Here is a 24,300-nt window from a genome sequence, read left to right on the forward strand (position 1 = left end):
CAAATTTGAGAATGCATCAGAATCACCTGCCTAGTTGGCTTGGTGGGTTAAGCCTCTGACCTGCTCAGGTCATGGTCTCAGGGTCCTGGGATTGACCCCCACATTGGGCTCTCTGCCTGCCTCTCTGCCTACTTGTGATCTCTGTCAAATAAATAAAATCTTGAAAAAAAAAAAAAAACCACCTGGTGGGCTTCTTACAAACCAAATTGCCAGACCCTACCCTCAGAGTTTTGTAGGTGTGGTGTTGGGCCCAAGAAAGTGCACTTTTTTTTTTTTTTTTAAATATTTTATTTATTTATTTGACAGAGATCGCAAGTAGGCAGAGAGGCAGGCAGAGAGAGAGAAGGAAGCAGGCTCCCCGCAGAGCAGAGAGCCCGATGTGGGGCTCGATCCCAGGATCCTGGGACCATGATCTGAGCCGAAAGCAGAGGCTTTAACCCACTGAGCCACCCAGGCGCCCCAAGAAAGTGCACTTTTAACAAGTTCCCAGTTTCTGATGATATTGGTCTGGAAACCACACTTTCATAAACACTGAACTGTGTGAACTTCTTTTAGGTTGAAATACTGGTCTATTATTTATTGAAAAGATAAACATAATTGTGGACTTGGCATATTCTACTCTTTCCAGGTTCTTTTGAGCTCCTTATTATAGCTGCCCTGGGGCCTCCCAGAGGAGGAGACTGGATTCCTTGTGTTTTCTGTGTTTTGGTGAATCTGTGGAAGGCTTATTCCTTGGAACTGAGAGGGTGACACCCACACACCCTCCCTCTGGGCCAGGCATGGTTGTAAAATAACTGAGACACACAAGTTGAAATCAGATACGGTTCCACATATGACATACCTACTAGCCAAATTTAGAGACAAGAAGTAGAATGATGGTTAGCAGGGACTGAAGTAAGGGAGAAATGGGGAGATATTATTGAATGGGTACAGAGTTTCTGTTTGGGATGATGGGAGAGTTCTGGAAATGGGTAGTGGGGATGGTTGCATGACATGGTGAATGTAATTAATACCACTGAAATGGGGTGCATGGGTAGCTTAGTGAGTTGAATATCCAACTCTTCGTTTTGGCTCTGGTCATGGTCTCAGGGTCTCGGGGTCATGGGATCAAGCCCCACATTGGGCTCCCTGCTTAACAGGGAGTCTGCTTTTCTCCCTCTGTCTCCACCCCTCCCATTCATGCTCTCTCTCTTCAATAAATAAATAAATCTTAAAAAAAAAAAAAACCACTGAATTATACACTTAAAACTGGTTAAAATGGTAAACTTTGTTATGTTTATTTTATCACAATTTGAAAAAAGTCTTGCTTTCTTTACTATTCTGTCTCCCAGTAGTGTGCTGGAGCGTCCTATTAGCCTATTAGAAGTGATTGTTAGGGGACCTAGGTGGCTCAGTGGATTAAGCATCTTGCCTTTGGCTCAGGTCATGATCCCAGGGTCCTAGGATTGAGCCCCACATCGGGCTCTCTGCTCAGCGGGGAGCCTGCTTCCTCCCCTCTCTCTCTGCCTGCTTCTCTGCCTGCTTGTGATCTCTCTTTCTCTGTCAAATAAATAAATATTTTTTTTAAAGAAAGTTTTTATTACAGACATTTCCCAACTTATTTCAGAGACTAAGACTATGGTTTGCTGCACTAAATTTTGTTGCAGATAACAGGTGCTTGTGTTACACATGTGTAGATTTGCTTTTGGATGAGATAACAGGGTGTTAGTTGACAGTTGCGGATTCATGAGTGAGTGGCTATCCTGGCTGCAACCAGGAACCCAGAGTAGAGCAAATGGGCAGCCTGGGAAGAGTAAGGGACCACCAGCATCAGTAATTAATAGGGTCCTTTATACCTGGTATGACTGGTAGAGCCTTCTCTCAGTGCTAGACCTTGCTGGCAGTTCTCAGTACTGCCAGCAGACTGGTACTGCTCACAGAAGGCTGTTTTCTGCTCAGCTTTTGGGTTCTGTCACCCTTTTGGAATTAAGTTCTTAAAACATTGTATTTGTTTCTGAATAAATAATATTTGATAAACTGTTTAAAAAAAATACACCCAAGTGAGAGAATAGTAAAATGGACCTCTGTGTTTATTCATCACCCAGCTCAACAGTTACCAATATTTCACCAAAAAAGAGACTTTCCAACTATTTAAGTAATAAGAGGGAGGAATACAAAGGAAAAGATGGCCAGATATGATTGAAAGTTTTTCTCCCAAAATTTGGCTTTATTGAGTTAAAAGGATAGTATTAAATTGGTAAAATACTTAATAATACATTTTAGACATAAAATATTAAATTTTATAACATGGGAATAATTTCTGTAAGTTTTAGTAAAGCACCAAGATGCTAAAAATAGGTGACTTATCTAAAATAGAAACAGGTAATACACAAAGAACGGGAGTTGAAAAAAGGGAGTCCGTGTTCCTACTACTGATTTAAAAAAGCAAGTTAAATCAATAATAAGAATTAGTATTATACTCAAATATTATGTTACAAAGTAATAAAGCAAGCAAGTTTATGGCTAGCTGGGGTTTGGATGTCCTTGTAAATTTGGAGGACAACTGGAAATATTCATAAGTATCAGATATCACAAGAAATACATCAAAAAGAAAAATAAAATATCTTGCAAAGCTAAATATAAATATTGTAGCTATGGTTTTAAAACCTGAACAATCAATAGTAGGGACATTGAATAAATTACAAGATATCAATATAATGGAAGAGTATAATTTTAGTACAGTGACCCATATGGTGATTGTGTGAAGTATGAAAAATTAAGAGGAAAGAGTAGAACACGATATCATATACATACTGTGATTACAATTAAAATATTGGCACAAATAGAAGTAATAATAGATGGTAAATTTACATTGTTTTAAAATGTCCTTCTCAGTGCTGAAAGTTGATGAAATAATTTACAAAATAAAAGGAAAGGGAAATAGGGGATTGCTTAAGGCCTCACAGTCTCTACAGTTCTCTGAAAGTTAGTCTTTTCCATTTATTGTCAATGGAAAGGTCCATAATTTTCAGCATTGCAATGGAAAATTTTACTTCTGTCTGTATTCTGGTGGGTTTATGAAACAAGTTTATCAGCTCACCCAGGCAATTTAATAACAGCTGGAGGGGAGGAGAGGTTAATAGTAACAGGTAAAAGTACCACTAACTGCCTTATATTGTTACCCACTATAAATTCCTGAGGTTGCTAAAACAGAAATAAAAGTTAATCAATAAACCAAATAATAAATTTTACTATATGTTATATTAAATTCTCATTTAATTTAAATTTACCAGATTTAAACTTCTGTTGCTATATTCTGTTGCTAAAACAGAAATAAAATTATAATAAATAAAGCAGATAAATTTTCTGTCATGTACATTTATTATCTTTACTATTCAAAAATAAGAAAGGTTATTTTTAAAAAGCTAGCCAGTGTTTTCTGTTTTATCCTTCCTGTGATATTTCCTAAGGTGGTAATACTAAATTTTTTATGATCTCTGCAGATAGTCTCCATTTCTTTTAAAAGGATTCCTGGCTGGAGGATTCTATTTTTTATGAAAACAAAAAACCCCACAAAAACACTTTAGTTGAAACCAAACAATAGTGAAAAGAAAGATATTTAGATATGAGTTGGTGAGCCCTCTTAAATACATATGTATGTTTTACAAATCTAAAATGTCTTGCCTCTTGATTAAATAAAGGGAGGGAAAGAATTGATCATAGAAAATTTACCTGGGCCTGATATGCTGAGTACAAAATAGTTAAGCCAAACTCTTTAGTTTCACAGGATTTCTTGATGTTATTACACTAGTCATTTCCCCCTTCCTATTAATTAATTACTTAAAGATTTTATTTATCTATTTAGGAAAGAGGGAGCACCAGTGCGGGGAGGGACAGAGGGAGAAGGACAAGCAGACTCCCCACTGGGTAGGTGGCTTGACCCAAGCCTCCATCCCAGGATCCCGAGATCATGACCTGAGCCTAAGGCAGACCCTTAACTGAGTGAGCCACCCGGGGCCCCTCCCGCCAATTTAGATAAGTATTATTTTGCCAAATAGTGAGGGTGCCCCTTAGTTCCCTGAGCTTTCTTTTGAATAATTACACCGATTATTTCCAGGAATAGGCCATCCCTTTAAATATTCTGAGGCCTAATTCCTTTTCTCTTCTTCTCTATAGCATTTTGTCCTAGGCCACATTTTGTGTTTTTCTTTCTATTTTTTTAACACATGGGGAAATGAAAGCACTAAGAAGATGAGCAAGGTTTTTTTTGTGTGTGTGGTATTTAAAAGTAATCATCTGGTCATTCACGTGAAGTGTTTAGAACAGTAAGTGACACATAGTACAATAAGCATTCAGCAATAGCTGTAATCATTTTTATTAAACAAGGCCAAGTGTGTCTAGAGCAGTGGTATGCAGTAGAAGGGCAGAGCAAGGCACAAACATAGGTCTGAATTATCTAGTAGTCACATTTTATTTTTATTTTTTATATTTTTAAAGATTTTATTTATTTATTTGACAGAGATCACAAATAGGTAGAGAGGCAGACAGAGAGAGAGAGGGGAAGGAAGTAGACTCCCTGCCGAGCAGAAAGCCCGATACGGGACTTGATCCCAGGACCCTGATACCATGACCTGAGCCAAAGGCAGTGGTTCAACCCACTGAGCCACCCAGGCACCCCTAGTAGTCACATTTTCAAAAGTTAAAAGAGACAGGTTAAATGAGATTTAATAATATGGATTATTTTACATTTTACCCAGTAGATCTAAAGTATTATCATTTCAATGTCTAGTCAATAGAAAAAAATATTGGGATGTTTTACAGTCTTCTTTTCATACTATACTAAGTCCTAACAGTCTCGTGTGAATATTATATACTGACAGAACATCTGAATCTGAATGCTAAATTTCCATCAGAAATATTTGGTCTGTATTTAGATTTCATATAATTTAATTTTCATGTAGATTCATATACCCAAATCATTTTAAACATATTTAGAACTTTTCCAGTATCTGAATGGAATGCCAAAAAATAATTTTCCTTTTAATATTTGCATCCACATTGGAAAAAATGGCTCATCTCTTTTAGAATCCATGATTTGACTTTGAAACTAAAAGCGTAACACTTTTTTTTTATTAACATATGTATTATTAGCCCCAGGGGTACAGGTCTGTGCATCACCAGGTTTACACACTTCACAGCACTCCCCATAGCACATACCCTCCCCAATGTCCATAATCCAACCACCCTCTCCCTACCCTACTCCCACCGGCAGCCCTCAGTTTGTTCTGTGGGATTAAGAGTCTCTTATGGTTTGTCTCCCTCCCGATCCCATCTTGTTTCACTTATTCTTTTCCTACTCCCCAAACCCCCCACGTTGCATCTCCACTTCCTCATATCAGGGAGATAATATGATAGTCATCTTTCTCCAATTGACTTATTTCACTAAGCATAATACTCTGTAGTTCCATCCACATTGTTGCAAATGGCAAGATTTCATTTCTTTTGATGGCTGCATAGTATTCCATTGTATGTGTGAGAGAGTGTGTGTGTGTGTGTGTGTGTATCACATCTTCTTTATCCATTCATCTATTGATGGACATCTAGGTTCTTTACATATTTTGGCTATTATGGACGCTGCTGCTATAAACATTCGGGTGCACGTGTCCCTTCGGATTACTACATTTGTATCTTTAGGGTAAATACCCAGTAGTGCAATTGCTGGGTTATAGGGTAGCTCTATTTTCAACTTTTTGAGGAACCTCCATGCTGTTTTCCAGAGTGGTTGCACCAGCTTGCATTCCCACCAACAGTGTAGGAGGGTTCCCCTTTCTCTCCATCCTCACCAGCATCTGTCATTTCCGGACTTGTTAATTTTAGCCATTCTGACTGGTGTGAGGTGGTATCTCATTATGGTTTTTATTTGTATTTCCCTGATGCCGAGTGATGTGGAGCACTTTTTCATGTGTCTGTTGGCCATCTGGATGTCTTCTTTGCAGAAATGTCTGTTCATGTCCTCTGCCTTTTTCTTGATTGGATTATTTGTTCTTTGGGCATTGAGTTTGCTAAGCTCTTTATAGATTTTGGATACTAGCCCTTTATCTGATGTGTCGTTTGCAAATATCTTCTCCCATTCTGTCAGCTGTCTCTTGGTTTTGTTAACTGTTTCCTTTGCTGTGCAAAAGGTTTTGATCTTGATGAAGTCCCAGTAGTTCATTTTTGCCCTTGCTTCCCTTGCCTTTGGCAATGTTCCTAGGAAGAAGTTGCTGCAGTTGAGGTTGAAGAGATTGCTGCCTGTGTTCTCCTCAAGGATTTTGATGGATTCCTGTCTCACATTGAGGTCCTTCATTTATTTTGAGTCTATTTTCATGTGTGGTATAAGGAAATGGTCCGGTTTCATTTTTCTGCATGTGGCTGTCCAATTTTCCCAGCACCATTTGTTGAAGAGACTGTCTTTATTCCATTGGACATTATTTCCTGAAAAGTGTAACACTTTAAAAACTGCTTTTGTTGGGGAGCCTAGGTGGCCCAGTGGGTTAAGTGTCTGCGTTCAGCTCATGTCATGATCCCAGGGTTCTGGGATAAACCCCCAAACCTCCCTGTGCAGGGAGCCCACTTCTCCCTCTCCTGCCTGCTGCACTCCCAGCTTATGCTCTCTTTCTCTGTCTCTCTTTCTACCAGTTCAGTCTCCTTTTTTCTTTACTGCGCAGCTCATCATGCCCCTGCCTCTCCACTCAATTCCACCTCCCTCACATGCCTTGGTTTTAAATTTTAAAATGTGTCTATACTTTTTTTTTTTTTTAAGATTTTATTTATTTATTTATTTACTTGAGAGAGAGACAGTGAGAGAGAGCATGAACGAGGAGAAGGTCAGAGAGAGAAGCAGACTCCCCATGGAGCTGGGAGCCCGATGCGGGACTCGATCCCGGGACTCCAGGATCATGACCTGAGCCGAAGGCAGTCGTCCAACCAACTGAGCCACCCAGGCGTCCCTTTTTTTTTTTTTTTTTTTGTCGTCATTAGTTCATGTCTTTTATTAACCCACATACAGTTACTTGTCTTTAGGTTTCTTGAAGCAATAGGTCAGACATTTGCCACAATTATGTCTGTCAAAGTAGCTAGCCATAAACACTTCAGCGCCATATTCATCCAAAGGGCGCTCCTGAGGAGCGCAACGATTTTGCCATTCTTCTCCACCTTACAAGACGGCCAGCTTAACCTTCTTCCTCTTATGCTTATTCTTCTTGGGAGTGCTTTAAGGCTTCTTCCATTTCTTAGTACCACCAGGAAGTCTCAACACAGTTCCTTCAGAATGTTGTAGTCAGGGGTGCCTTGGTGGCTCAGTCGTTAAACCTTCAGCTCAGGTCATGATCCCAGGGTCCTGGGCTCGAGCCCCACATGGGGCTCCCTGCTGAATGGGGAGCCTGCTTCTCCCTTGCCCTCTAACCCCTACTTGTCCTTCAGCTCTTGCTGTCTCTCTGTCAAATAAATAAATACAATCTTAAAAAAAAAAAAAAGAGGATGTTGTAGCAGACAGAGTACGTTCCAGTTACTTGCCCGCGAAGATCAGTCTCTGGTAATCAGGAGGAATCCCTTCCTTATCCTGGATCTTGACCTTTACATTTTCTATTGTAGTTAAGGTTTCAGCCTTGAGAATGATGGTCTTCTCCATAAGGGCTTTCACAAAACTCTGTACCTTGGCAGCTGTTCCACCTGAGGTTGAGGAAAAGGAAGAGAAGGGGCAGACCTGGGGACACAGGAGAGGGTGTCGGGTAGGCTGCTGGCCGGAGAGGTGCCAAAGAGCACACACTCCCATACTTATTAAGAATAATTTAAACCTTTTTATAAGATTTTATTTATTTATTTCACAGAGAGAGAGCACAAGCAAGGAGAGCAGCAGGCAGAGGGAGAGGGAGATGCAGACTCCCCATGGAGCAGGGAGCCTGCTACAGGGTTCAGTCCAGGACCCTGGGATCATGACATGAGCCAAAGGCAGATGTCCAACTGACTGAGTCACCCAGGCGCCCCTAGAAGAATTTAAATGTAATTATAAATTATAATTTACATAAATAGCACTGTAACTGGTGCTGTCTAAAAAACATTGAAATAAGCACATGAAAAAAATTACATCAGTGCAAAGAAAAATATTCAGAGTAAGCATATCTGTTGACACCAACTAGATGGGTGGTGAGATTAGGTGTAACACTAGAAAAGATGCAGCATGCCTGATGTGTGTACTCCGTGCGGGGGGTTAAAGTGAAAGACAGCCTGACTAAAATATAAAAGTTGTGTGCTGGGGCACCTGGGTGGCTCAGTGGATTAAGGCCTCTGCCTTCAGCTCAGGTCATGATCCCAGGGTCCTGGGATCGAGTCCCACATCGGGCTCTCTGCTCAGCAGGGAGCCTGCTTCCTCCTCTCTCTCTGCCTGCCTCTCTGTCTACCTGTGATCTCTGTCAAATAAATAAATAAAACTCTTTAAAAAAAAAAAAAAAGTTGTGTGCTAGGAGGGCGCCTGGGTGGCTCAGTGGGTTAAAGCCTCTGCCTTCGGCTCAGATCATGATCCCAGAGTCCTGGGATCAAGCTCCGCATTGGGCTCTCTGCTTAGCAGGGAGCCTGCTTCCTCCTCTCTCTCTGTCTGCCTCTCTGCCTACTTGTGATCTCTGTCTGTCAAATAAATAAATCTTTAAAAAAAAAAACGTTGTGTGCTATGGAAAGACATTTATACTGCATCAGTTTTAAAATTTAAATTTAATTAAAATCAAAATTTAAAATTTAGTTTCTCAGCGGCACTGGCTAAATTTCAGTTGCTCAGTAACCACACGTGGCCTCATGGCATTGTATTGGGCAGGTACAGAAGCTGTGACTTTCAAAAGACAGGAGGCCCCCACTCGGGGCACCTATTTGTGTTGGCATCAGGTGCCAAAGTTGTTGGTACGGTGCCTGGTCCAGTTCCCAGTTTCTGGCTCATTTTCTCTTTGTTCCTCTCTGCTTCTCTGAGGTGGCATCTTTTCCTGCTCCCAATGCTGGTTCTCTGAGCTATATAGATGTAATATGTATTTATTATAATTCTAAATTATAAACATGTTATAATTGTATAGAATTATATTAATTATAGTAATATATAGTATTAATATATAATGTTAATATTATACTAATTTTAAGTAATATTAATATTTGTTAATAAATTAATATACCAGCATTGATTAATATAATAACTTAATAATAATATATATAGTTTATATATAATATATAAAATGTAAATACCTAAAATATGCTTCCCAGCATGCATTTCTGCCAAGGCTCTTTTCACTGGTCACCTTTTCCTGCATCCTTTCTGCCACCATAGTGTCCTTCCCAACACCTCTCTGCTGGTTTGGGAGTGAGTAGGGCCAGTAGTGGATCCACTTCACAGCTCCTCAACTCAAATGGGTGGACTGGGATGAGTTTTTCTGGGTGGATCCCCTTAACAGACAGAGCTGATAGGGAGGTATCACCCATCTCCCCACTGTCCTGCCCGCGTGCACACACACACTTTCACTCTCCATCTGTCTTTTTTTTTTTTTTTTAAAGATTTTATTTATTTTATTTGACAGACAGAGATTACAAATAGGCAGAGAGGCAGGCAGAGAGAGAGAGGAGGAAGCAGGCTCCCTGCCGAGCAGAGAGCCCGATGCGGGACTCGATCCCAGGACCCTGAGATCATGACCTGAGCCGAAGGCAGCGGCTTAACCCACTGAGCCACCCAGGCGCCCACTCTCCATCTGTCTTAAAGTAGTTTCAGTTCCTCTCAGTTGCTGATAAAATCTCATGTCAGTACTAGTCGTTGGTTTTGTCATGAGCTCCTTCTTGTGCCTCCCCATGCCTCCATCAGGTTTTTCATGAAAAATTGAGAGAAAAAAAAAGAAAAGAAAAATGAGGTGGTATCCATATCTAAGAAAAGTAAATAAAGAAGGACAAGTAAATTCTTAAAAAAAAAAAAAAAAAAAAAAATTGAGAGAGGCTGCATCAGAAACAGCAAGTTCCCTATGTGAACCAGAAATCCACTGTGGTAGAATTTTAATGGTTCTGTTTTTGTGTTCTGACAGAGTCAACTTGAGTGCTGGCAAGATTTGGAACTAGAACCCGGCCTTGCCTTGTTGAGGGAGTGGCTGCTCCAGGGGGAGGGGGGAGATGCCCACACAGCTAGAACTTGCATATTTGCCAGGCCTGGGAGGTGGCAGGAGAAAATGTGACATTTCAGAGAGCAGTGTTTATTTTCTCCTCACTTCCAGATCTCCAAGGTTGAGCCCGTGTAAATCTAGGAAGGAAAACTCAGCTGCTTTTCCTGTTCATCTGGGAAGAGAGTTTGTTTTCTTCCTTCCTGGGCAAACAGAAGTGGTGGTGTCGAGGGGCGCGTGAGTGGCTCAGTCAGTTAAGCAGCCGGCTCTGAATTTCCAGTCAGGTCCTGATCTCAGGGGCCTGGGATGGGGCTGTGTCAGGCTCCACGCTCAGCTGGGAGTCTGCTGGACATTCTCTCGGTCTCTGCCCTCCCCCACCCCATCCCCCCACGCGCATGTTTGCACACAGGCTCTCTCTCTTTTTCTGTCTCTCAAATAAATAAAACTTACAAAATAAAAGAAGCAGAAGAATTGGTGATGTTGATAAGGAAAGGCGTGGGCTGCGTAATTCCTGTTTTTCTACCTGCAAGTAAGTAAATAAAACTAGCTGGAGGACAGGGGGCCCAGCTGCATGTTTGGTTTCTCACCGACTCACTGGAGATCCTTTCCTTCCTGGGCTTCAGTTTCTCACTCAGATCCAGGCTGTCTGTTCCCTTCCTGCATCACAAGGATTTTGTAAAGAAAGATGGAGTACATTTTACTTTCTCTGGGAAGGTGTAGAAGAGAAAAACTAGATGCTAGAGTCAGGGTTCTTTTTTCTAGTGAGGTGCTTCTCTTGCCTTATCCCTAAGATTCGGGCTTGCGGACGCAAGAGAAGATGTCAAGACCTTGGAATCTGGGTCTTGGGACATGGCAGCCTGTAGTTTGTGATTCATAAGGAGAGGCTGAGGGGATCTAAGTGTAAACGAGCATGTGAAAAATACGGTGCTGGAACAAACTAGAATTGGAGATCAGTGCAGTAGCTTGTTACCAGTTACTTGAAGTTTCTGCATTAGATTCTCATGTGTCTGGAATAGTTTACTTACTTCTGAAGAAGGAACGCGGAATAAAGTGACCTTTCACATTTCCTTGAGGGGCTCTGATTGTAATGGGTCAGTAAACATGATGTAACCTGTGGCAAAGCCTAACCATGAGATACAGATTTTATCTTTAAATCATTGTTAGACTGAGGAGAAGTGATTTTACCCATGATGCTGTGCAAAAGCTATGTGGAATTTTGGATTCACTGAGTTGGGTTTTCCCTTAAAAGAAGATATCGATTGAGACTCTTAATCTCAGAAAACAAACTGAGGGTTACCGAGGGAAGGGGGATAGGAAGAGGGTGGTTGAGTTATGGACATTGGGTAGGGTATGTCCTATGGTGAGTGCTGTGAAGTGTGTAAACCTGGCAATTCACAGACCTGTACCCCTGGGGCTAATAATACATTATATGTTAATAAAAAATATAAAAAGTTTGGGGTGTCTGGGTGGCTCAGTGGGTTAAAGCCTCTGCCTTTGACTCAGGTCATGATCCCAGGGTCCTGGGATCAAGCCCCGCATTGGGCTCTCTGCTCAGCAGGGAGCCTGCTTCCTTCCTTCCTTCCTTCCTTCCTTCCTCTCTCTCTGCCTGCCTCTCTGCTTACTTGTGATCTCTGTCAAAAAATAAGTAAAATCCTTAAAAAAATTCTTTAAAAAATTTTTAAAAATTAAAATTAAAATAATTAAATAAATTACTTAAGGCAAAAAAGAGTAGATATTGCTCAATGAGGATAATAATGTGCTTCCCCTAAGAGGCCACTATCGACCTACAAAGCTGAGACCTTGACCTCTTAAGCTATATAGATGTGTATTATTTTATTGAGGTATAATTTACATTCAATAAAATGCACAGATCTACGTGGTTAGTTTGGTGAGTTTTTTTTTTTAAGGAGTTCATGTTTAAAAAATATTATATAACATTGTGCTGAAATACATCTAGGATAAAATTTACCGTCTTAACCATTTTTTAGTGTCTAGTTGAGCGGCTTCAAGCACATTGACAGTGTTGTGCAACCATCACCACCGTCTAATCCCAGAACTCTCTTCGTTCTGTAAAACTGAAGCTCTGTACCTGCTAAACTAGAATTTCTTACTCCTCCCTTCTCCCATGCCCTGGCACTGCCATTCCACTTCCTGTGTCCTGAATTTGACTTCTCGGAGTGGAATTGTGCAGTATTTGTGACTTTTTTCTTTTAGCACACTGTCCTTAAGGTTCATCCACGTTGTAGCACATGTCAGCATTCCCTACTCTCTAAGGCTGAATGATACTCCATTTTATGTGTGTATGTACCAGATCCTGTTTATCTATCCATCTGTCTATCGACACATGGGTTGTACATGGTTCCACCTTTCGGCTCTTGTGACTAATACTGTTGTGAGTGTGGGTGTACAAGTATCTCCCCAAGTCCTGGCTTTCAGTTCTTTTGAAAGAATGAATTTGTATCCTAGAATATATATATATACCCAGAAGTGGAATTGCTGGATCATATAGTAATTATTCAATTTTTAATTTTTGAGGAACTGCTGTACTGATTTTCATAGTGGCTGTACAGTTTTACATTCCTACCAGCAGTACTCAAGCATTCCACTTTCTCCACATCTTCCCTGACACCTTTTATTTTCTGTGTGTGTATAGGAGCCATCCTAATGGGTGTGAGGCGAGTTGCATAAGTTTTGACGAATGCATGTAAGTTGGTACTACTATCCCAATCAAGATTCAAGATGCGGAACATTTCTTTCACCACCCAAAGTTCCTTCTCTCAAGCTCCTCTATAGTTAATATCCTCTCTGCCTCATCACCACCTCCAAACCCTGGAAAGTGGGGGCTCAGGTTGGAAATCCTGTGAGCACCCAGGAAGGTACTGTCTTAACATTCAGGCAGCTGTGAGGACAATGATCTTTTTACAATTAACTAATTCAAATTCAATTAACTATGGGGCACCTGGGTAGCTCAGTCCGCAACCGTCTGCCTTTGGCTCAGGTCATGATCCCAGGGTCCTGGGATCTAGCCCCACATCAGGCTCCCTGCTCAGCAGGAAGCCTGCTTCTCCCTCTCCCACTCCCCAGCTGTGTTCCTCTTCTTGCCTTCTCTTTCTCTGTCAAATAAATAAACAAATCTTAAAAAAATTTTAAATCTTAAAAAATTTCAGAGGTAGAGTTCAGTGACTCCTCATCTTATGTAACACCCAGGGCTCATTATATCACATGCCCTCCTTAATGGCCATCAGCCAGTTACCCCATTGCTCCAACCACTGCCCCTCCAGCAGCCCTCAGTTTGTTTCCTATGATTAAGAGTCTCTTATTTGTCACCCTCTCTGATTTTTTCTTTTATTTTTTCCTCTCTTCCCCTATGGTCCTCTGTTTTGTTTCTTAAATTCCACATATGAGCGAGATCATATGATAATTGTCTTTCACTGATTGACTTATTTTGCTTAGTGTCATACCCTCTAGTTCCCTCCACATTGTTGCACATGATCAGATTTCATTCTTTTTGATGGCTGAGTCATGTTCCATTGGAGATACATACCACATCTTCTTTATCCATCCATCTGTTGATGGGCATCTGGGCTCTCTCCATAGTTTGGCTGTTGTGGACATTGCGGCTATAAACATTGGGATGCAGGTGCCCCTTTGGATCACTGCATCTGTATCTTTGGGGTAAATACCTAGTAGTGTGAGGACAATGATCTTGTCAGAGTACAGACCCACACAGGCTTGGTGGCCAAAAGAACCAGATGGGAAATCCGGTTTGACATGTTGGTAGATGTGAAAGCCTGAACTCTGTACCCCACAGATGTTTTTAGTACAAGTAGAGTTGGTAACCCACGCCTTGAACAGCTCACTGAACAGGTAATGCTAGAATATGTAGATGTGGCAGACGAAGGTTATCTGGAGAGAATAGTAATAAAAAGAATAGTGAGCGTTTGTTGAGTACATAATGTGTGCCCTTTTCTGAGTACTTCATATAATGCAATAACTGGTTTAATCTTTGCGACCATCCATAAAGTAGCTGTTGTTATTAATTCCGTGTTACCAATGAGGAGACTGAAGTACAGAGAAAGAATAACTTGTCCCCAGTCATACGGCTAAAAGTGTGTGTCAGAGAGTTCTAAACCCAAGTTTAGAAGTTAGTTGGGCTCCAGTCTCTGGCCATGTGGTTATGGAGGAAGGATGACATGGTCTTTACGGGAGGAATTCCCGCCATCGTGTGAAATGGCCACTAGACCATGAGTTGGCTGCACCACAGTCAGGCTTGGACCTTCGTGTAAGTGATTCTCATCAAAAAAATGGCGTGGATTCTCCCATCCAGTGGGAGCCTGTGCTGCCCGTGATGCCAGCATCTGCCGTACCTCAGGTCAGACAAGGGAACGCAACACGTTATTACCATGCACATGACCTAGAGGGCAGACCCACCACTTTCCTATAGACAGGCGTTCCATCTGCAGCATGAAGGGGTGGGCTGGGAATTCCCTGAAATCCTCTCTACCCTGACAGTCCTACACTGGCAGAAATGAGCTCCTTCTGGAGACAAGTGTCCCCACCCCCACATTTCTACTCCTGCTTTCTTGGGGGCACTTACATCTGAACCTTGGAATTATTGTCTCACCTGTGCTTTGCTGGATGTTTTGAACTGAAATTGGGGAAAAACAAACTCTGGAAGATCAAAAGAATACTTTTAAGTCTAGACAGTCACTGCCATAGCACAGAACATAAGCAACGGCCATCTAGGGCTTGAGAAAACCTGTCACAGTTGTGCCAAACCCTTTGAATGAAAGCCCGTAATGTTCTTGATTCATAGCATAAGCCAGACGAGCTATTTCTGGCATTCCTTCTTTCTCCCTCTTTCGGTATACACTGGATAGTTTTGTTTTGTTTTGTTTTGTTTTAAAATTTTTAAAAATTTATTTGACAGAGAGAGAGATCACAAGTAGGCAGAGAGGCAGGCAGAAAGATCGGGGGGAGGAAGGCTCCCTGCTGAGCAGAGAGTCCGATGTGGGGCTCGATCCCAGGATCCTGGGATCATGACCTGAGCTGAAGGCAGAGGCTAGACCCACTGAGCCACCCAGGTGCCCCTACACTGGATAGTCTTAATATTGCTGGCATCAAGATACATACAACCAAAGGGGGGAGGGATTGTTTCTAACCTCCTTTGATATTCGATTCAGACTGCCCCAGGAGCATCAGTCAGTCTCTGAAGCAGGCTGCACTTTTGGGCACTTTTGTATTATGGTTGGATCAGCCATGACCCCCATGCCCAACCCCCATGTTCTATCCCCACCATAGTCAGCACAGGATGCTGGATCTTGATACGGGGGTGGGCGGGGAAGATGGGCACAGAATGTGCCTGGATAGGATCCTTGTGTCTCTCCCTGGGGACGGCACTACTCTGACCATGTGTCTATTTCAGAAAACGTTATCACAGAGCTGGGTTGCATTATTTTTGCACCGGAAAGGCAGGACGGCCGAAGTAGAGCAGGGGAAGTGGGTTGGAAATGGGCTTTCTCTCCATGGGGTGCCTGGGTGGCTTAGTTGGTTGGGCACCCGGCTCTTGGTTTTGGCTCAGGTTGTGATCTCATGGGTGGTGGGATTGGTCCCGATGGGGCCCCACATGGGGGGGGGGCTCCCTGCTGACGGGGAGTCTACTTGAAAAATTCTCTCTCCCTCTACCCACCCCAACCCCTCACAGGCTCGTGCTCTTTCTCTCAAATAAATGAATCTTTAAAAAAAGAAAAAGGAAATGGGCTTTCTCTTCAAACAGCCAGTAGTCTTGTATTCAACACTTTGGGTTGGAAGCTGTCTGCCAAAGTGTAGCCAGTTTCTGCCCGATAAGTCTGGGAGAGGAACATTTTTGTCGTGGTTTTGTTTTGTTTGATTTTGTTTTGCACCCAGCTCGTTAAAGAGTCAAAGAACAAGAATGCATCTAGCTCAGCAAAAATGTGACAGTTTACAGTATTTATTCCATTTTTACTCTGAGAGCTCCTAGTGGTGTCACCTGCCTGTATACACAGGGACACATATATGCATTTCCCCTGGTATAATATAAAGATCTCTAGAGTCAGACAGACATGTAAGAAAACTGCTCCTGCCACCTCCTCCTGGAGTGACCTTGGATACTATGTTTAACTTTTCTAAACTTATGTTATCAGACCTCATTCACTGGACAGTGGAAGGGCAAATGATACCAGATGGATGAAAGCACCCAGGCGCTCAGTACAATAAGTGGTTAACAAATATTTACCCACAAATTAAGTTTCTATAGCTCCAGTGTACAGAGCAAGGAATGCAAGGCTAGCTTTCCTGATGTTGAGCTACCCAGCGGTGGCAGAACCTGCCCCATGGAGGATGAGCCCACAACCAGAGGAGGATGACTAAAGGCTGGAGGGGATCATTTGGGAAGGTTTGGTAGAGGGTCCTTGCAATGAGAAGCAAGTTCAACAGACTTATCTCTAGCAGCCTCCAAGATTTCTATTTCTTTTTCTTTTCTTTCCTTTTTTAAAAAATATTTTATCTATTTGTCAGAGAGAGAACACAAGCAGGGGGAGTGGCAGGCAGAGGGAGAAGCAGGTTCCCCACTGAGCAGGGAGCCTGATGTAGGACTCGATTCCAGGACTATGAGATTATGACCTCAGCTGAAGGCAGACACTTAACCGAGAAAGCTAGAAAGCTATGCAGGCATCCCCAAGAGTTTTTTTTTTTTTTTTTTTTTTTTTTAAGATTTTATTTGTTTATTTGACACAGATCACAAGTAGGCAGAGAGGCAGGCAGAGAGAGAGGGAGGAAAGCAGGCTCCCCGCAGAGCAGAGAGCCTGATACAGGGCTTGATCCCAGGACCCTGAGATCATGACCTGAGCCGAAGGCAGAGGCTTAACCCGCTGAGCCACCCAGGTGCCCCCACAAGAATTCTGTTTTAAATGATAGACTACTCTTTCTTTTTTAAGATTTTATTTATTTATTTATTTGACAGAGAGAGAATGAGAGAGAGAGAGAGAGGGACCAGAAGCGGGGGGAGTGGGAGAGGGAGAAGCAGGCTTCCCGCTGAGCAGGAAGCCCGATGTGGGGCTCAAACCCAGGACCCTGCGATCATGAACTGAGTCAAAGGCAGATACTTAACAACTGAGCCACTCAGGCGCCCCAGTGATAGACTACTCTTGAACAAATAGAGCATAGCGGATATTCTCTGGATGAAGAGTAGATAGGTGGAAATTAAGATATAAATAAATAAAATGGTACCTGGCCTGGGGCGGGCATTCCGATCATGTTGAATGACTAAATGTACAAATGTGCATGAAACGTCAGTGAAACTGTCCTGTCAGTCCCATGATTGTGAACAATAACCAGCATGCCCATTACATTAGCTTCTTGTTTCCATGGTCACTGTCCTGAGAGGAGGGGAATCCAGACAGTTTGTTTGCGGTTAACAGGCAGAAGAGTTAAACAAAACAAAACACTGCTACCAACAAAAGGTCAGCCAATGAGAATGCCACCTCCTGTCCACGTGTGGTACTGGGAGTTGCTCAGATAACAAGGAAGGGCATCACTTGGGAAAACCCGAAGCACTGTTCTGTGCACCTGCATACAGTGCCCAGAGAAACCAGGGAGGGTAGCTACACATTTAAAAGCTTATCACAATATGCTTTGAGTGTGCCCTACTCAAAACTTGTGCCCGGGGAACTGAGGTATCATGTGAAGTACAGAGATGTCTAACAAGGCAGGCGTTGAACTGAGAGTACAGGACCCAGTCCCTTGCTCAGTAAGCATTTAGACCACCTCAGCTGTCTTCTAATTTTTCTAATCTTATCTCAGAGAATTCACCATAGTCAGCTTTCATTATTATATCATCCCACTGGTTTGCAAAGTGGAGGTGGTAGTTGTGACTCCAAACGTTATTGGGTAGATTAATTAAGATAATGTAGAGGAGTACTTAATAAATGTACCTTCCCTCCTTCCCCCTGCCTTTTGGACAAGGAATCCTTTGACTAGAGAAAAAAAACTTTGGCATGATGTGGCAATGACAGAGGAGTGGGGATGGTTTAAATTGTATGTAAAACGGGTGTTTTAAAATTAGTTGTGGATTGGGGCACCTGGGTGGCTCAGTGGGTTAAAGCCTCTGCCTTCGGCTCAGGTCCTGGGATTGAGCCCTGCATCGGGCTCTCTGCTCAGCAGGGAGCCTGCTTCTCTCTCTCTCTCTGCCTGCCTCTCTGCCTACTTGTGATCTCTGTCTGTCAAATAAATAAATAAAATCTTTTAAATAAATAAATAAAATTAGTTGTGGATTGAAATTATGATTGTCCCCCACCCTGCTGTGAATAAGTGGCTAAAATCTGGACAGAACACTGTTAATCAGTTGTTTGTCAGGTGCCGTGCTGGAATACGTTCTTCCCTGAGATTCTTAGCAGTCAGGTTTCCAAATTTGTCCGCCTTCCTTTGGCTGACATACTTTGTCTTGGATTAAATGTTCAAAAATGCTTACTTCTCCAGACGCAAACCCCATCATGGCAACAGAACTTCCTTTACTTTTTGAAGGATCTAAGCTCCAAAGAAAAAAGGGTTGCATTCATTTTCCTATTTCGTAGACAGTTTTGAAAGCCGTCAGTGCTTAGGCGGGGTGGGGCACACCCTCCTGAAGTCCACAGGCTGGAAGTTTAAATTTGTCGTCCCGTGGGATGTAAAATGAAACCCTGTACCAAAGTAGGATGGTGAGTGACTCACTCACATGTGATCTTCTGGGGAAGAGAGGGATTCAGTAAGAATGTGCCACGAGGACTGCAGAGCCCTTCCTAATGAACATTCTGGTTGCCCCTCCTGGACCTGGGTCAGTGTCATGATTCTGGATGGAGGTGGCCGAGTTGTGGTGGGGTCTCAAGGGGGGCATCCAGTACTTGGGGTGAATTCAGCGTGGTGCCACATGCAGCAGGACCCGAGAAATTGCATTCATCAGCACACTAAAACGGGGTTCAGCTCTCAAGGATGGGTTCACATCTACAGGCTCACCGCACACATGCCCTCAAATGCAAACACTCACATGCTGATAATATCTTTATTACATTGAGAAATATACGGGATGCCTGGGTGGCTCAGTGGGTTAAGCATCTGCCTTCGGCTGTGGTCATGATCCAGAGTCCTGGGATCAAGTCCCACATGGGGCTCCCTGCTTGGCAGGGAGCTTGCTTCTCTCTCCTTCTGCCTCTCCCCATCCCCACTTGTGCTCTCTGTCTCAAATAAACAAATAAAATCTTAAAGAAAAGAAAAAAAAATGTAATTGTTACTGAGACAAAAATCCTTGTGCTCCGGACTTTGAAGACAGGTCCACGTGGGAAGCCAAACTCTAGTCCAAGTGTTGCTTGGCAATCACAGAATCAGAACAAAAGGGTATTAGATAGATAACACAGCTGTGGGAAGTATCTGATCCTGGACCATTTTCTCTAGGGCCAAGACACCCTTTCCGTAGGACTGGGCTTTGATGAATATTTCAAAGTAACGATCTCTGACAATTTTGTGTGGAGCTTGGACACCATCTTTCGTTCAATATGCTAATAGTTTCAACAAAGTGGCCTTAGGTCAGGAGCCGTTCTTTCTTATTGAAATTGAATTTGCATATCTTTGTTTTGATGGTTATTTGCTGATTTTACTAGTCTAATGCGCAGGAAATGATCTAATTTGCCTGCTTTCCAAATTCTGGCTTAGTGGGGAGGAATCCACCGCACTCCATATCTGGCCTCCTGAAATATCACACGAAATAGGATTTCCTGGTTCCTGTGTCTGCCATAAGGACATAAGGAACTTCCTGCATGAGGGCATTTCTAGCAGTGTTACAATAGGGCTGTTTGTGGAATGATGTCAAAATGACCCTCTTGTACACCAAGCAGAAAATGATACGGATCTGTTCTCGACGTATCTAATTTTTTTCTTTCTGACTCCATCATAAATTACTTCTGCAGAATTTTGTAATCTGAAGTGAAATAAGTTGAACTTATTTAGCATGCCCTAAAGATCTGCTCTTGGGGTCCATCTCTTATGTTGCGTTCCCAGCTTTCTTCCAGTCGCTCTAAAACAATGGCTTAACATTTTCAGGAGCCCTAGTATGGGCCCTGCTTGTAGAGCTCAGATATATAAAGAAGCTGCCATCCCCCATCACCCCCCACAGACTGCAGAACCATATGGGCCCTCCAGTCTTCATCTTCCCGTCTTGAAGAGCCCTTGATGCTTTTAAGGTCATCTGAGCCATGCCCAAGCCTGAGTGGGTTTCCCTTTTTCCTAAAACTGGGGCACAGTTGCTAATTAGTTTGCCCCACCTGTGAGCAGCCAAGAAGCTTTGGAAACCCTAACACAAAGTCTGAGTCATTATGAACCTGGTGATATTGTTCAGTTTATGGGCTTGTAGGCTGGCCTTCAGAGAGGAAGAATGAATGGATCCAGGAAGCTGAGACAGAAAAGGGTTCCTCTCAAGAGTCCTTGGCTCTTCAGGCTGGAAGAGAATGTGGAAGGACTTTAGAGTTTGAGCTTCCAGAAGAAGGGCGTGGCATTCTTTGGGAGCCGCTCATTTGGGGAAGTTAAGAAGAGGCAATTCTGGGAGGTGGCAATTCTGTGGCAATTCTGGGGGGTGAGAATTCTACCACTGAACCACCAGTGCCTTCCGGTGACAGTTCTGTTCCAGGGGGCGGTCCACAGGATTCCTGTCCCCTCCTTCCCACTCCCCACCCATCCTTGCTCCTTACTAGGCACCAGACACTGGGCCCGTAAGCATGAGCTTGGGTTAACTTTACATGTATTAACTGATGAAAGAATCGAGGGGTACTGTTTCCTGCCTTCATTTCTATAATCCACTGAGAAACTTGTTTTGTGCTAGTAAATAACAAATACACAACAGCTGTCTCTATATAAACGGACTTCAGCTGAGTGCTGTCCAAGTTTCAAAATAGATTGTCTGGCTGAAAGCACCCTGTGTTCAAGTATGATACATTTTTTTCCCTTTAGTAAATTATTTCTAGCTCTTTGAATGATGACTCTCAGTATTTCCAGAAGATTTTGCTCAAGCGTTTTTTTCCCACTTCTTGATGTGGTCAGGAGGATTGGAAGAATTTATATTAAAGGCTGGGTTTTGAGGGAGATGTTACCCTTCCCTGCCTCCTTACTTGTTGTTGTCATCTACAGCACTGCCCCCTTATCTGTGGGGTATATGTTCCGAGAGCCCCCAACAGATGCCTGAAACTGCAGATAGAATGGAACCCTATTTATACTGTTTTTTCCTACACATACATACCTATGATGAAGTTTAATTTATAAATTAGGCACAGTAAGAGATTAACAACAAGAACTAATAATACAATAATTCTAATGATACAATAAAACTTACATGAATGTGGTCTCTCTCTCAAAATATCTTTTTTTCCCAAGATTTTATTTATTTTTTGACAGAGAGAGGAAACACAAGCAGGGGGAGTGGGAGAGGGAGAAGCAGGCTCCCCGCTGAGCAGGGAGCCCGATGCAGGGCTCGATCCCAGGACCCTGAGATCATGACCTGAGCTGAAGGCAGACGCTTAATAGCTGAGCCACCCAGGCATCCCTCTCTCTCAAAATAACCTTACTGTACTGTAGTTAACCCCCCCTTTTTAAAAAAGATTTTACTTATTTACTCAAGAGAGAACAAGTGAGAGAGAACACAAACAGGGGTAGAGGCAGAGGGAGAGGAAGAAGCAGGGTCCCCGCTGAGCAAGGAGCCTGATATGGGACTTGATCCCAGGACCCTAGGATCATGACCTGAGCTGAAGGCAGATTCTTAACCAACTGAGCCACCCAGGCATCCCTGTAGTTACCCTTCTTCTTGGGATGATGTGGCATGATGAAATGCTGTGTGATGAGATGAAGTTAGGTGAATGATGTAGGTGTCGTGAGGTTGTGTTAGGCTACCACTGACCTGATTTCAGAAGGAGAATCGCCTGCTTCTGGATTGCAATTGATGAAAACCACAGATAAGGAAGGATTTCCGTATTCCAAAACTGTATAGAAACAAAGGGAGGGCCCTTGCTCCTTAAAGGTGGGTCTGCTAGGTGGTCCACCAATTGGCAGAAACTCAATCTAACTCACATATAAATTATTCTTAATGAGAGATATTGGCACATTTTGATCATTTATATGATGTGAAACAGGGCTTCCAAACAAAGTCGTGGCTAAGTCTCAAAGAGCCCTGCTCTTAGCTTCCCCTAGCACATTCTGAGCAAATGAGACATACCCCTTCCTGCTTCCACGGATAGTCTTGACCCTACTCCAACCCCATCTCATGCCACTCTGGCCCTTGTTCATGATGTGGTTGTTCATTCCTCAAACACAGTAAATTCATCACTGCCTCAGGGCCTTTGCTTTAGCTGTTCCTTCTGCCTTCAGTAGTTCTCCTCCAGCACTGAAGAGCTAGCCTCTTCTCATTCAGTTCTTAGCTCAGATGTCTTCTCCTTGCCACCCTGTCCAGGCTAGCTCCGTCCCAGTGACCTGATCACCTCATCTTCCAACACAGGATTCAACAAATTCCTTCTGTGAAGGGCCAGACATTAAGTATTTTCAACTCTGTGAGTCATGTAGTCTGTCCCAACCATTCAGTTCTGCTGTTGGAGCACAAAAACAGCGATAGATAATATGTAAACAAATGGGTATAACCAAGCTCCAAGGAGTGTTTATTTATGAACACTGAAATTTGAATTTTATATAATGTTCATGTTCATGAAATAATGTTCTTTTGACTTTTTGCCAATCACTGAGAATGTAAAAAGCATTCTTAACTTGTAGGCCATACCAAAAAAAAAGGATTTGGCCATGAGCTGTAGAATGCTGATTCCTGTTCCATAGCATTGTCCTTTCATATTTTTACCTTACTCATCCCGAAATCATCTTATTTATTGATTTATTTGTTGTCTGCCTTTCCTAGTGGACTGTAAGCTCCTTGAAGTCCTGTTCTCTGTCTTACTCACTCTATTATCTCTGTCGACTCGAACAGTGCTGGGAATATAGAAGTACCTTATGAGTATTGGGTGATTGAGTGAATAAATCCCTACAGTCCGTGAGCTACTAAATCTAGCAAAGAATTCCTTCCAGATGTTTCCTATGTATTTCCTATTCCAGGGGCCACACCCCACCTAGGTCTCTGCCTCTGCCTGTCCCTCAAGCCTTCCTGACCCCCTGTTTCTCACTCCTTTCTGTTCTGTGCAATAGTGTCCTGTGGAAGGGAGTGTGTCTTTTTTTTTTTTTTTTTTTAAAGATTTTATTTATTTGTCAGAGAGAGAGAGGGAGAGCAAGCGAGCACAGGCAGACAGAATGGCAGGCAGAGACAGAGGGAGAAGCAGGCTCCCTGACGAGCAAGGAGCCCGATGTGGGACTCGATCCCAGGACGCTGGGACCACGACCTGAGCCAAAGGCAGCTGCTTAACCAGCTGAGCCACCCAGGCGTCCCAGGAGTGTGTCTTTTGTTATATCATTTATCTGCAAAAATCAAAACCTTCCCAGTATTTTCTCATTATCTGCAGCATCAAGTCACACTCCTCAGCTGGGCATACAAGGCCTTGCCTATAAGTTCCGTATCTGCTTTTCCAACCTTACCTCTGAGCCTTCCCTGAAATGAGCCCTTTGCCCTGGCAGCCTCATCTCCTCATTGTCCCCGAGGCCACTGCTCATTCCCCACCCTTGCTCAGGCTGTGCCCCAGAACAAGTTGGCATTTCCCTCAGGAAAGGATTGACCCCCTATGTGGTTATAAGGCAAGTCTGCAGTGGGTGATGGGAGAAAAGGAAGAATGGAGCTGAGCCTCAGGACAGCTGGGAGATGGAATGAATGTGAGCAGACTGACTCAGTTGGTAATAAGTGGAGAGGATTTCGTAATTCTTAGGTATAATTGAAAAGTGCTGCTTGGTAGGGTGGCCTTGGCCAGTGATTTTCAAATGACTGTGCAAACAAATTTGGGGGGATTATTGTTAAAATGCAGACTCTGGCAGTAGGTCTGGGGTGGGGGGCCCGAGACTGCTCCCAGGGATGCCCATGCTTCTGGTTCCAGGATGATTCTTTTGAGTATCAAGGAGCTAACAAATTGCTTAGGAAAACAGCCTTTTCTGTAGGACTCCAATATGGAAACAGGAAGTCAGTTGGCCTGTCCCTCAGAGGCCTGCCTGT

At 42.9% G+C, this 24,300-nt stretch overlaps 1 protein-coding gene across 6 annotated transcripts in view; it reads left to right on the plus strand.

Annotated features, from left to right (window-relative positions):
- ANXA4 (annexin A4) overlaps positions 1-24,300 on the plus strand; it is a 76,509-nt gene that overhangs the window by 8,363 nt on the left and 43,846 nt on the right. For 2 of the 6 annotated variants that reach the window (XM_059187899.1, XM_059187896.1), the window contains exon 2: positions 6,233-6,316. The exons of 2 other annotated variants lie outside the window; for them this stretch is intronic. The gene's annotated coding sequence lies outside the window, so the exon portion shown is untranslated. Of the gene's footprint in view, positions 1-6,232; positions 6,317-12,815; positions 12,838-24,300 lie in introns of those variants that run through there. 2 more of the 6 variants (XM_059187897.1, XM_059187900.1) reach the window with 2 other exon arrangements.

This window comes from Mustela lutreola, chromosome 9, assembly GCF_030435805.1.
Source record: "Mustela lutreola isolate mMusLut2 chromosome 9, mMusLut2.pri, whole genome shotgun sequence".
NCBI lineage: Eukaryota > Metazoa > Chordata > Mammalia > Carnivora > Mustelidae > Mustela > Mustela lutreola.